Source organism: Euprymna scolopes, chromosome 7 (genome assembly GCF_053919585.1).
Source record: "Euprymna scolopes isolate OS-2025 chromosome 7, ASM5391958v1, whole genome shotgun sequence".
Taxonomy (NCBI): Eukaryota; Metazoa; Mollusca; class Cephalopoda; order Sepiida; family Sepiolidae; genus Euprymna; species Euprymna scolopes.
Genome location: NC_136488.1, coordinates 137,353,707 through 137,367,343, shown reverse-complemented (window position 1 = coordinate 137,367,343; position 13,637 = coordinate 137,353,707). Strand labels below are relative to the sequence as shown.

At 31.5% G+C, this 13,637-nt stretch overlaps 1 protein-coding gene and 1 long non-coding RNA gene across 4 annotated transcripts in view; one reads left to right on the top strand and one right to left on the bottom strand.

Annotated features, from left to right (window-relative positions):
* Positions 1 to 13,637, bottom strand: part of LOC145279992 (neo-calmodulin-like) — a 500,860-nt gene that overhangs the window by 468,179 nt on the left and 19,044 nt on the right. The window lies entirely within an intron of this gene.
* LOC145279995 (uncharacterized) overlaps positions 1 to 13,637 on the top strand; it is a 166,308-nt gene that overhangs the window by 151,819 nt on the left and 852 nt on the right. The gene's annotated exons all lie outside the window — the stretch shown is intronic.

Genomic DNA, 13,637 nt, shown 5'->3' with positions numbered 1-13,637 from the left:
TTTATGCCTCGTTCACTGTGCGTCCATTGGGGACTATGCATGCTCCACTTGTTCTATTTCTTTCAAAATAAAACACAACTTTGTTATATATGAGTCGTGACGTCTTTGCTGTTACGACCACCGCCAAACCGGAAGTGACCTAGGTTTAAATTAAGGCTAGACAATCGAAAAGAGAGGATGACTTTAGAAAATATCGGCGAAAAAAGCGACCCCTCCCTGTAGAAAAGTGCCCAGTTGAGGATGAAATAATTAATGTTTTTAGCCAATTTTTCGGTATTTGTCGTCTGAAGGATAGAGCTTCAAAATTATACTAATCTTATGAAAATTCGTCGCCCCTGTCGAAAGCAAACATACATGCATAGATTTATTTATTTGTTGCTCAAATTTTCGACGCAAACCGATTAAAAAGCTTGTCCTATCTCTGAATATCATTTATGTAAAATTTTAAATGTTTAGACAAGAAATTGTCTTAGTAATTTGGTAGACCGCAGAGGTCAATTTTTTTTTTTTTTTTAACTTTGGCCCCTATTCTGACCTCTTAAAATTTAAGTTATGGAGAAAAATATGGAACAAGAAATCCACGGATCTTAAATAAATCGAAATTGACCGAAATACTATATATATAACTATATAAAAGGATCTTTGTGTGTCTATGTGGCTGTGAGATCGTTCCTTATCGATTCCAAAACGGCGGGTCCGATTTTTATGAAATTTCAAACGAAGGTACTTTATATGCCTGGTAGTGTTCTTAGAAAATGGATTACAAAGATTTTCCCAAATCTCCATACCCTGTATATCAAATTTCGAGTCTGTAGACTGGACATTGACAGAGTTATTGTGTAGAGAAATGAACACAGAAAGACAGACACACACACACACACACACACACACACACACACACACACACACACACACACACACACTCCCATACATACACACTCACACACACACACACACACACACACATACTTTCATTTTAATAGATATAAAAGCATTTCAGCCCGGCGTTGCCCGGGTGTTTGGAGGTGTATGTTGAGCAAAAAAAAAAAAAAAAAAACAGTCAATTTTTTTTTTTTTACCCCTATTATGACCCTTAAACTTTATTGTTTTGGGCTCACATCAAGTTATTAAGTTAGATCCATGTCCAAGGAACCTATATCTAAAATTTCAAGTGCGTAGACCCAAAATTGTCGGCGGAATTTGGTAGAGTTTTCAAAGGTCAAATCGTTGAACTTTGACCCCTTACACGCCAAATTTCTGGTCGATAACGGATTACAAAGATTTTCCCAAATCTCAATACTCTGTATATCTAATTTCGAGTCTGTGTCTGTATACTTAAAATTGACAGAGTTATTGCGTAGGGAAATGTACACATGTAGACAGACAGACAGACATACACACACACACTTTCACTTTTATATATATATATATAAGAAGGAGTAGTTAATAAAACATGTTAAAAACACTTTGAAAAAGAGTAAAAACATATTTAATTTTAAAAAGAAAGTACAAAATAAGTGGATAGTCCTTAATCCACGGAGTTTCAAAGAAATACTTTCCTTCTCATCAGAGGGTAGGGATTAGCAAAATGTGGGATGGGATTTTGCTTGCAAAAGTATTTAATGAAACTACAAGTAAGTCATAGATCATACATGGTCTAAACATTTGAAATTGGACATAAAGGATATTCAGAGATAGGGCAAGCTTTTTCGTCTGTTTGGGTCGACAATTTTTAGTTACCAATATATAAATGTATGTATATATGTTTGCATGTCTGCCCAACACTTTCGACAGAGGCGACGGATTCTCTCAAGATCAGTATCGTTTTGAAGGTCAACCTTTCAAGTCATCCTCTCCTTTCGATTGTCTAGCCTTAATTTTTAAAAAAATGTCGCTTCCAGTGTGGCGGTGGTCGTAACAGCATAGACGTCAGTTTTTTCCCCCCGTTCTTTTCCTCCTTTGCGGTACGGGTTCGAGCCTGCCTTCTTACAACCACTTTTTTTTTTTTTTGCTCAACATACACATCCAAACACCTGGGCAACGCCGAGCTGAAATGCTAGTATATCTATAAAAGTGAACGTGTCTGTGTATCTGTCTGTCTCTGTATCTGTCTGTCTGTCTGTGTACATTTCCCGACGCAATAACTCTGTCAATTTTTAGTCTACAGGCTCGAAATTTTATATAAAGGGTACTGACATTTGAGAAAATCTGTGATCGGTTTTTGGCCAGAAATTTTGTAAAGTTTAACGATTTGACCTTTGAGAACTCTACCAAATTCCGCAGACAATTTTGGGTCTAAACACTTGAAATTTTAGATATAGGTTCCTTGGACATGGATCTAACTTAATAACTTGATTAAATAAATTTTAAGGGGTCATATTAGGGGTCAAAATGACCGCTTTTTCTTTCTTTTTTTTTTTTTTTTTGCTCAACATGCACCTCCAAATACCCGGGCAACGCATAGCACTCATGCTAGTCTCTCTATATATAAAAGTGAACGTGTGTGTGTGTATGTGTGTGTACATTTCCCTACGCAATAACTCTGTCAATTTTTAATCTACAGACTCGAAATTTGATATACAGGGTACTGAGATTTGGGAAAATCGATGTGATCGGTTGTTTGGCCAGAAATTTGGCTGTTAAGGGGTCAAAGTTCAACGATTTGACCTTTGAGAACTCTACCAAACTCCTCCGACAATTTTAGGTCTACGCACTTGAAATTTTAGATACAGGTTCCTTGGACATGGATCTAACTTAATAACTTGATTTGAGTCCAAAACAATAAATTTTAAGGGGTCATAATAGGGGTCAAAGTATTAAAAAATTGACCTCTACGGTCTCTTTCAAATTACACAGACAATTTCTGGTCTAAATATTTGAAATATTACATATAGGATATTCAGAGATACGGCAAGCTTTTCATCAGTTTGGGTCGAAAATTTTTAGTTACCAATGTCATTAATTCCTGGCAACAATACATTGAGAATAGTGATTACTATATAGAAAAATGAATTTTTGGATCACAAAGAGTCGCTCGTTTTAATGGTACCATTCCCGTCTTCGTAGGTCTTCATTTATTTTTAGTTAAAAAATAGAAGGCCTTCCCTTTGAGTGACTCTCGTTTGCATATATATATATATGATTTTCAGAATGTGAGAGATTGTCTTGGACTTCCGGTTCGTTGACTAACATGGCTCTGGTGTGCTGCGACGTTGTTTGGCTGTGGAATATATATATATATATATATATATATATATATATATATATATATATATATATATATATATATATATATACGAGTGAAATTGTTTGTCTGCGTGTGTCTGTGTGTATATTTCCCTGCTAAGCTACTCTGTCAAGTATAAGTTTACAGACTCGAGATTTGACATAAGGGGTATTGAGATTTGAGAAAATCTTTTTAATCAGAAATTTGGCTCTCAAGATGTCAAAGTTTAACGATTTGACGTTTGAAAACTCTACCAAACTCCTCCGTCCATTTTAGATGTAGATTACTTGGACATGGATCAAACTTTCTAATTTTATTTGAGCTTAAAACAATAAATGCTAAGGGGTCAGAATTAGGGTCAAAATTTAAAAAAAAATGACCTCTGCGGTCTCTACGCAGTTACTCGGCCAATTTTCGGTCCAAACATTTGAAATTTTGCATAAAGTGTATTCAGGGCAAGCTTTTTAATCGTTTTTTTTTTTTTTTTTGGCCGAAAATTTTGCTACCAAGAGGTGAAAGTTGAAAATGTTGACCTTTGCAGACTCTACCAAACTCCTTCGCCAAATTTGGGTCAAAACACTTGAAATTTTAGATGTAGGTTACTTGCACATAAGTAAAATTTATATATATATATATATATATATATATATATAGGCACATAAAGTAATGAACAGTACATAGGGTCTGAGCAAAGCCAGACTGAACTTCTAGTATATATATTTAATGTTAAAATAAGGCCACCTATTAATTCGACACGTTCACTAAAACAGAGTGCGCCATCCCCTATACTAAACTAAACAAAATAGAATTAATTAAGAGTCAGTCAGAGCTTTGTTTGGGTGAAGCTAACGGAAACATTTACCTGTGAGAGGGAATTATAATTAATTTTCCCTTTCACAGATTGGCTAATCAATCAGATTTATTGCAATAACTCTGGTTGATTAGCCAGCTAGATTAAACACATCATATGTTTAGAAAAACAACCATCAACACGAATTCTTACGGGGATTAAACGCGAAGCTACGTATATATCTATATAATTATAAAACTGTGGACCTTGCTTGCTTGCATCTTGTCTTCAACGATTGGGCGATTCCATTTTTAAAAATGGGTTGACTGGATTCGTCTCTCCCCTTAACTATGTCTATCTCCCTGTCACCCCTCTTCTTTTGGTTTTTTAATATCCTTCATTCCTCTCTTTTACTCTTATTTCTCTTTTTTATTTTTCTCTCTTTTTCTCTCATCATCCCTTTTCCTGATTTCAATTGGTATTTTCATTTCAACACCCTCTTTTTCCTTGATGTGTTATTTAAAAAAAAACGTTGCATATCTTGACTTTTCCATAAACTGATGATTTTTCTTGAAGCTCCATTTTACCCTGAACATTTATATTTATATTTGTTTTCTCATGGATTACAATGCATTTTTAAAAGTCCCATTTCGGATTTTTCTTGTTCTGGATTTTACCATCTTTCCTATTGGATTTGTATCATATCCGTTTTCTCCCTTTTTTTATTTTATTTGTTTTTCGTTTCTTGCTTTTTCGATCTTCTTGAACCGTCCTAAACTTTCTCAAACTGTTGAATGATTTTTTATGCAAATATGATAAACTTTATATTATTTGTTTTCTGTAATGCATCAACCTGCAAAATTTATTGTATATTTTGCAAACCTCTTCCCCCCTGATGAGAAGATTTGCATTCTTCGAAACTTCATGGAATAAGGTTTTCCTTGCTGTATTTGTATTCCTTGTCGAATAATTAAAATTTTGTATACTTTCTTTGTAGCTTTTTAAGTTTTTTTTGTAGAAAATTTTCAACATTAAGATATATATATATATGTGGGGGGGTGCGTACGTGCAGGCAATCCAGACAACCTAGACCCACAATAAATACATAAGTCCAAGCTCTTGGGAAAGACATTCTAATTCGCAGCGACTTTGCTTATCATCTACATCTACTCATTAATCTCCAGCTGTATATGTGAACACGTTCATAAATGTGAGTGCGCGTATCCTGTGTATGCATATGTACGCGAAGAAGCATTTGTGGTAGTGCGCGAGTGTATATACATGTATGTTCACATATACGAGTGTGTTCGTGAGGTGGCGTGGAAGGACTTGATTTTGAATAGAGGCCACACAAGTTGCTGACCATTCCAAGTCGAAAATGCTGCCGTGCCCCCCCCCCCACTGCTAACTCTGCCCGCTCACTCATGTTTTCTATCATTCACACTGAGGAAGATCGAAGGATCGGTCGAAAATTATGTGCTTTTGAAGGAAACATTCTTGTTTTTTTTTTTCAACAGACTTTTTGTATTCCTACACGTCAACACACAGGAAATAAATACAGAAGAGATATAAATATTTATATTTTTTTCGTATTGATTTTTTATTCATACATATTTAAATATACACACACACACACACACACACACACACACACACACACACACATATATATATATATATATATATGCATATATATATATATGATTTTCAGAATGTGAGAGAATACATGGAATTTATCATATATATATATATATATATATATATATACTAGACTAGACTACCTGTTGGGTCAGTATGTTATATTATCTATGGAATTAATGTATGAGCGTGACACTTGTGATGTAAAGAAAATAGTTACAAAACCATTTCCATGAAAAGATATTAAAATGAAAAAAGAATATAGGTAGATTTCTATGAATCGTTCTGTTTTAATTGTTTATTTTTTAAGAAAAAAACTTACAGCCATTAAATTATAAGTGGTTTGCCATACTTATAGGTAAATATGCAGTGAAAAGATACCATAATACTTAAAGCTAAGTTCAAATTTTGATATATCTTTTAATTTAAACGCGAAAAAAAAAACAATTGGAACACTGAAACATACACAGTAAAACAATACGTTTTATTGTCGCGTTGATTATTTATTTGTAACGAAATTTAAAAAAAAAACATATTTCCGAGGTATTTATGTTGGTAGTGTAGAAGAAAATGTATAAATGTTTTTAAGAAAAGTGTATTAAAAAATGGAGAATAATCTTTTAAAAAAATGAAGGCGGTGGGTAAATCGCTGTTGTAAAATGCTCTTATGGTTGTCAACGGGTTAAAGTAGATTTATTTGTAAGAAAATTGCGTAAAAATAACTTAAACGTAATACGGAAATGAACGATGTAAAAACAATGCAGAAAGTATTAACAAGTGTTTATTTGGATAATTTAAACGCGAAAAAACAATTGAGACGCTGAAAACGTACATAGTAAAACAATACGTTTTATTGTCGCGTTGATTATTTGTTTATGTACGCATGCTAACCGGAAGTCGTAAACCGGATGTAGGGTTATAACACCCGTTACAAGGTCATTTGAATTATATATATACATATGTATATATATATATATATATATATATATATATATATATATATATATATATATATATATGAGACTTTGAGGAGCTTTTACCTCGTAAAAATGCATAACTACAGACATTCGTACAAACTCATGCGAAATGTAATATAGGGTGTCAATAAATACAAAGTAAAACGTATTTCATTTTTATAAATGTCAAGCCGGGACGCAGACCCCACAGTATTATTAGTATGAATAATTTAAAGCAATTTTTATTGAAAAACCTGTACGTCCATTGACTATATATATTCATAGATTGTTTTGTAATTCATTTAAAAAATACCTAGTCATAAAAAAAAATCATTCTGAAGCCGGTCAGCCACAAATTTCCAGGGCTTGATGGTCTTCCCGAGGCTGTCGCTCATGTTGGGACCTATTCTGAAGGATGTGTTAAACCATTGGTTTGCTCAGAGCTCCATTCCCGGACAGGCGACTAAGGGAGTGATCAAATTGCTGGAGAAAAGCAGTCGGCATGGTGGAGAGGAAAATTTAGATGACTACAGGGCCCCTAACTCTGCTAAACACAGAGTTGAAGATTTTGGCAAGAGTTCTTCCAAATCTTTTCAGATTGTCATCACTGACTTGATCGAACCCGACCAAAGTTACGCTGTGAAGATGAGATTTATTCAAGACAATCTACATCTGATTCACATGATCATAGAGGAATAAAAGACAATACTGAAGCCGTGCTGATCATTTTGAACCATTCCAAGGCCTTCGATAGGGTTGACCATTGCATCCTGGGATCTGTTCTAGAGGTCACCGGTTTTAATCGGGACTTCTAAAAGTTCGTCTTTGTTCTGCACTACATGCCGATGGTAGCAGTGCAGATAAATGGTAGGCTTTCAGAATCGTTCGCGGTCTCTTGGTCAATGCGTCAGGGCTGCCCGCTGTCGTATTTGCTGTATGTCCTGGCTTTGGAAGCTCTCCTGCACAAGTTAAGGATAAGGCGACAAGACAAGTCTTGCATGGAATAGCTCCTCCTGACGGAGTTCATATCCATGGTTTCCGCATTCGCCGATGATGTCACAGTATGCATATCGAGCCACATAGACACTCGGCAGTGACGAGGGCGCTCGTTCATTATGAAGTCAAAGAGGTCATGGTCAACTGCAGCCAGTCTGTCGGCTGGCGGTTGGGAGCCTGGAGCGGCGAGTCCGCACTTCCAGATATTTACAGCTGGACTAATAGCCCCGTTCATGTTGGGGGGGGGGTTGGACTGGATCTACAGCTGGATAAGAACTGGTTGAATGTATAGTCCAAGGTCGAATCGTCAGTGGATTCCAAGAAAATTGTCCTCCTCGATCGTGAAGATCAGATGCGATTGGAGGAGGTTGCCTCGAGTGGAGTTCGACAAGAGGAAGGTGCATGGCACTAGTTTGTGCTTCCGTTGAGGAGCTAAATACGGGTTCCCTCTTTAAGCATGGCACACAAATTCCTGGGTTCTTTAGAACCCATCCCTTAGTGTTTAGTCAGCATTTTTTTAAAAGACTCCTAGCCAGTATAACAAGTGAGATCCCGGTCGTGTTTTTTTTTTTTTTTTTTTTTTTTGCTAAAGAGACTGCTGACATCTAACCTCCACATTTCTTTTGCCTACAGCCATCCCCCACAAGTCTTGTTTCTCAGAGTTTACCATCTACCATCCTATTTCTTCGGGATCTACCTATTTTTTCATGTCTCCCTACTCAGCCCCACTCGCATCTTGAGAACAGCCTGCTTGTTTTCGTTCTCCTGGAAAACAGTGGGCGATCTAACATTTAGACAAGCGTTAGGAGGAATCTTACTAACGTATTTTGTTTGATTTAATCATTTTTTGTTTTTAGATTTTCTTTCGTCCCCATCATTCATCATACATTGTAAATACACTCATAATCATACATTGTAAATACACTCATAATCATACATTGTAAATACACTCATAATCATACATTGTAAATACACTCATAATCATACATTGTAAATACACTCATAATCATACATTGTAAATACACTCATAATCATACATTGTAAATACACTCATAATCATACATTGTAAATAGACTCATAATCATACATTGTAAATACACTCATAATCATACATTGTAAATACACTCATAATCATACATTGTAAATACACTCATAATCATACATTGTAAATACACTCATAATCATACATTGTAAATACACTCATAATCATACATTGTAAATACACTCATAATCATACATTGTAAATACACTCATAATCATACATTGTAAATACACTCATAATCATACATTGTAAATACACTCATAATCATACATTGTAAATACACTCATAATCATACATTGTAAATACACTCATAATCATACATTGTAAATACACTCATAATCATACATTGTAAATACACTCATAATCATACATTGTAAATACACTCATAATCATACATTGTAAATACACTCATCATCATACATTGTAAATACACTCATAATCATACATTGTAAATACACTCATAATCATACATTGTAAATACACTCATAATCATACATTGTAAATATACTCATAATCATACATTGTAAATACACTCATCATCATACATTGTAAATACACTCATAATCATACATTGTAAATACACTCATAATCATACATTGTAAATACACTCATAATCATACATTGTAAATACACTCATAATCATACATTGTAAATACACTCATAATCATACATTGTAAATACACTCATAATCATACATTGTAAATACACTCATAATCATACATTGTAAATACACTCATAATCATACATTGTAAATACACTCATCATCATACATTGTAAATACACTCATAATCATACATTGTAAATACACTCATAATCATACATTGTAAATACACTCATAATCATACATTGTAAATATACTCATAATCATACATTGTAAATACACTCATCATCATACATTGTAAATACACTCATAATCATACATTGTAAATACACTCATAATCATACATTGTAAATACACTCATAATCATACATTGTAAATACACTCATAATCATACATTGTAAATACACTCATAATCATACATTGTAAATACACTCATAATCATACATTGTAAATAGACTCATCATCATACATTGTAAATACACTCATCATCATACATTGTAAATACACTCATAATCATACATTGTAAATACACTCATAATCATACATTGTAAATACACTCATAATCATACATTGTAAATATACTCATAATCATACATTGTAAATACACTCATCATCATACATTGTAAATACACTCATAATCATACATTGTAAATACACTCATAATCATACATTGTAAATACACTCATAATCATACATTGTAAATACACTCATAATCATACATTGTAAATACACTCATAATCATACATTGTAAATAGACTCATCATCATACATTGTAAATACACTCATCATCATACATTGTAAATACACTCATAATCATACATTGTAAATACACTCATAATCATACATTGTAAATAGACTCATAATCATACATTGTAAATACACTCATAATCATACATTGTAAATACACTCATAATCATACATTGTAAATACACTCATAATCATACATTGTAAATACACTCATAATCATACATTGTAAATACACTCATAATCATACATTGTAAATACACTCATAATCATACATTGTAAATACACTCATAATCATACATTGTAAATACACTCATAATCATACATTGTAAATACACTCATAATCATACATTGTAAATACACTCATAATCATACATTGTAAATACACTCATAATCATACATTGTAAATACACTCATAATCATACATTGTAAATACACTCATAATCATACATTGTAAATACACTCATAATCATACATTGTAAATACACTCATCATCATACATTGTAAATACACTCATAATCATACATTGTAAATACACTCATAATCATACATTGTAAATACACTCATAATCATACATTGTAAATATACTCATAATCATACATTGTAAATACACTCATCATCATACATTGTAAATACACTCATAATCATACATTGTAAATACACTCATAATCATACATTGTAAATACACTCATAATCATACATTGTAAATACACTCATAATCATACATTGTAAATACACTCATAATCATACATTGTAAATACACTCATAATCATACATTGTAAATACACTCATCATCATACATTGTAAATACACTCATAATCATACATTGTAAATACACTCATAATCATACATTGTAAATACACTCATAATCATACATTGTAAATATACTCATAATCATACATTGTAAATACACTCATCATCATACATTGTAAATACACTCATAATCATACATTGTAAATACACTCATAATCATACATTGTAAATACACTCATAATCATACATTGTAAATACACTCATAATCATACATTGTAAATACACTCATAATCATACATTGTAAATACACTCATCATCATACATTGTAAATAGACTCATCATCATACATTGTAAATACACTCATCATCATACATTGTAAATACACTCATAATCATACATTGTAAATACACTCATAATCATACATTGTAAATACACTCATAATCATACATTGTAAATACACTCATCATCATACATTGTAAATACACTCATAATCATACATTGTAAATACACTCATAATCATACATTGTAAATACACTCATAATCATACATTGTAAATACACTCATAATCATACATTGTAAATACACTCATAATCATACATTGTAAATACACTCATCATCATACATTGTAAATAGACTCATCATCATACATTGTAAATACACTCATCATCATACATTGTAAATACACTCATAATCATACATTGTAAATACACTCATAATCGTACATTGTAAATACACTCATAATCATACATTGTAAATACACTCATAATCATACATTGTAAATATACTCATAATCATACATTGTAAATACACTCATCATCATACATTGTAAATACACTCATAATCATACATTGTAAATACACTCATAATCATACATTGTAAATATACTCATAATCATACATTGTAAATACACTCATAATCGTACATTGTAAATACACTCATAATCATACATTGTAAATACACTCATAATCATACATTGTAAATACACTCATAATCATACATTGTAAATACACTCATAATCATACATTGTAAATACACTCATAATCATACATTGTAAATACACTCATAATCATACATTGTAAATACACTCATCATCATACATTGTAAATACACTCATAATCATACATTGTAAATACACTCATAATCATACATTGTAAATACACTCATAATCATACATTGTAAATACACTCATAATCGTACATTGTAAATACACTCATAATCATACATTGTAAATACACTCATAATCATACATTGTAAATACACTCATAATCATACATTGTAAATACACTCATAATCATACATTGTAAATACACTCATAATCATACATTGTAAATACACTCATAATCATACATTGTAAATACACTCATAATCATACATTGTAAATACACTCATAATCATACATTGTAAATACACTCATCATCATACATTGTAAATACACTCATAATCATACATTGTAAATACACTCATAATCATACATTGTAAATACACTCATAATCATACATTGTAAATACACTCATAATCATACATTGTAAATACACTCATAATCATACATTGTAAATACACTCATAATCATACATTGTAAATACACTCATAATCATACATTGTAAATACACTCATAATCATACATTGTAAATACACTCATAATCATACATTGTAAATACACTCATAATCATACATTGTAAATACACTCATAATCATACATTGTAAATACACTCATAATCATACATTGTAAAGACACTCATAATCATACATTGTAAATACACTCATAATCATACATTGTAAATATACTCATAATCATACATTGTAAATACACTCATAATCATACATTGTAAATACACTCATAATCATACATTGTAAATACACTCATAATCATACATTGTAAATACACTCATAATCATACATTGTAAATACACTCATAATCATACATTGTAAATATACTCATAATCATACATTGTAAATACACTCATAATCATACATTGTAAATACACTCATAATCATACATTGTAAATACACTCATAATCATACATTGTAAATACACTCATAATCATACATTGTAAATACACTCATAATCATACATTGTAAATACACTCATAATCATACATTGTAAATACACTCATAATCATACATTGTAAATACACTCATAATCATACATTGTAAATACACTCATAATCATACATTGTAAATACACTCATAATCATACATTGTAAATATACTCATAATCATACATTGTAAATACACTCATAATCATACATTGTAAATACACTCATAATCATACATTGTAAATACACTCATAATCATACATTGTAAATACACTCATAATCATACATTGTAAATACACTCATAATCATACATTGTAAATACACTCATAATCATACATTGTAAATATACTCATAATCATACATTGTAAATACACTCATAATCATACATTGTAAATACACTCATAATCATACATTGTAAATACACTCATAATCATACATTGTAAATATACTCATAATCATACATTGTAAATATACTCATAATCATACATTGTAAATACACTCATAATCATACATTGTAAATAGACTCATAATCATACATTGTAAATACACTCATAATCATACATTGTAAATACACTCATAATCATACATTGTAAATACACTCATAATCATACATTGTAAATACACTCATAATCATACATTGTAAATACACTCATAATCATACATTGTAAATACACTCATCGGACAATTAAATTTTCTACAACAAAAACTTTTTAAAATAAAATCACATCATTGTTATATGATACAAAAAGTACACATGCATCCACGTATATAAATTCATTCATAACAACGATTGCGGTTCTATTAAGTAAGTTTAACTCCACGGTGTGAATGCGGTATTGTGGTGCAAGGGGCCGG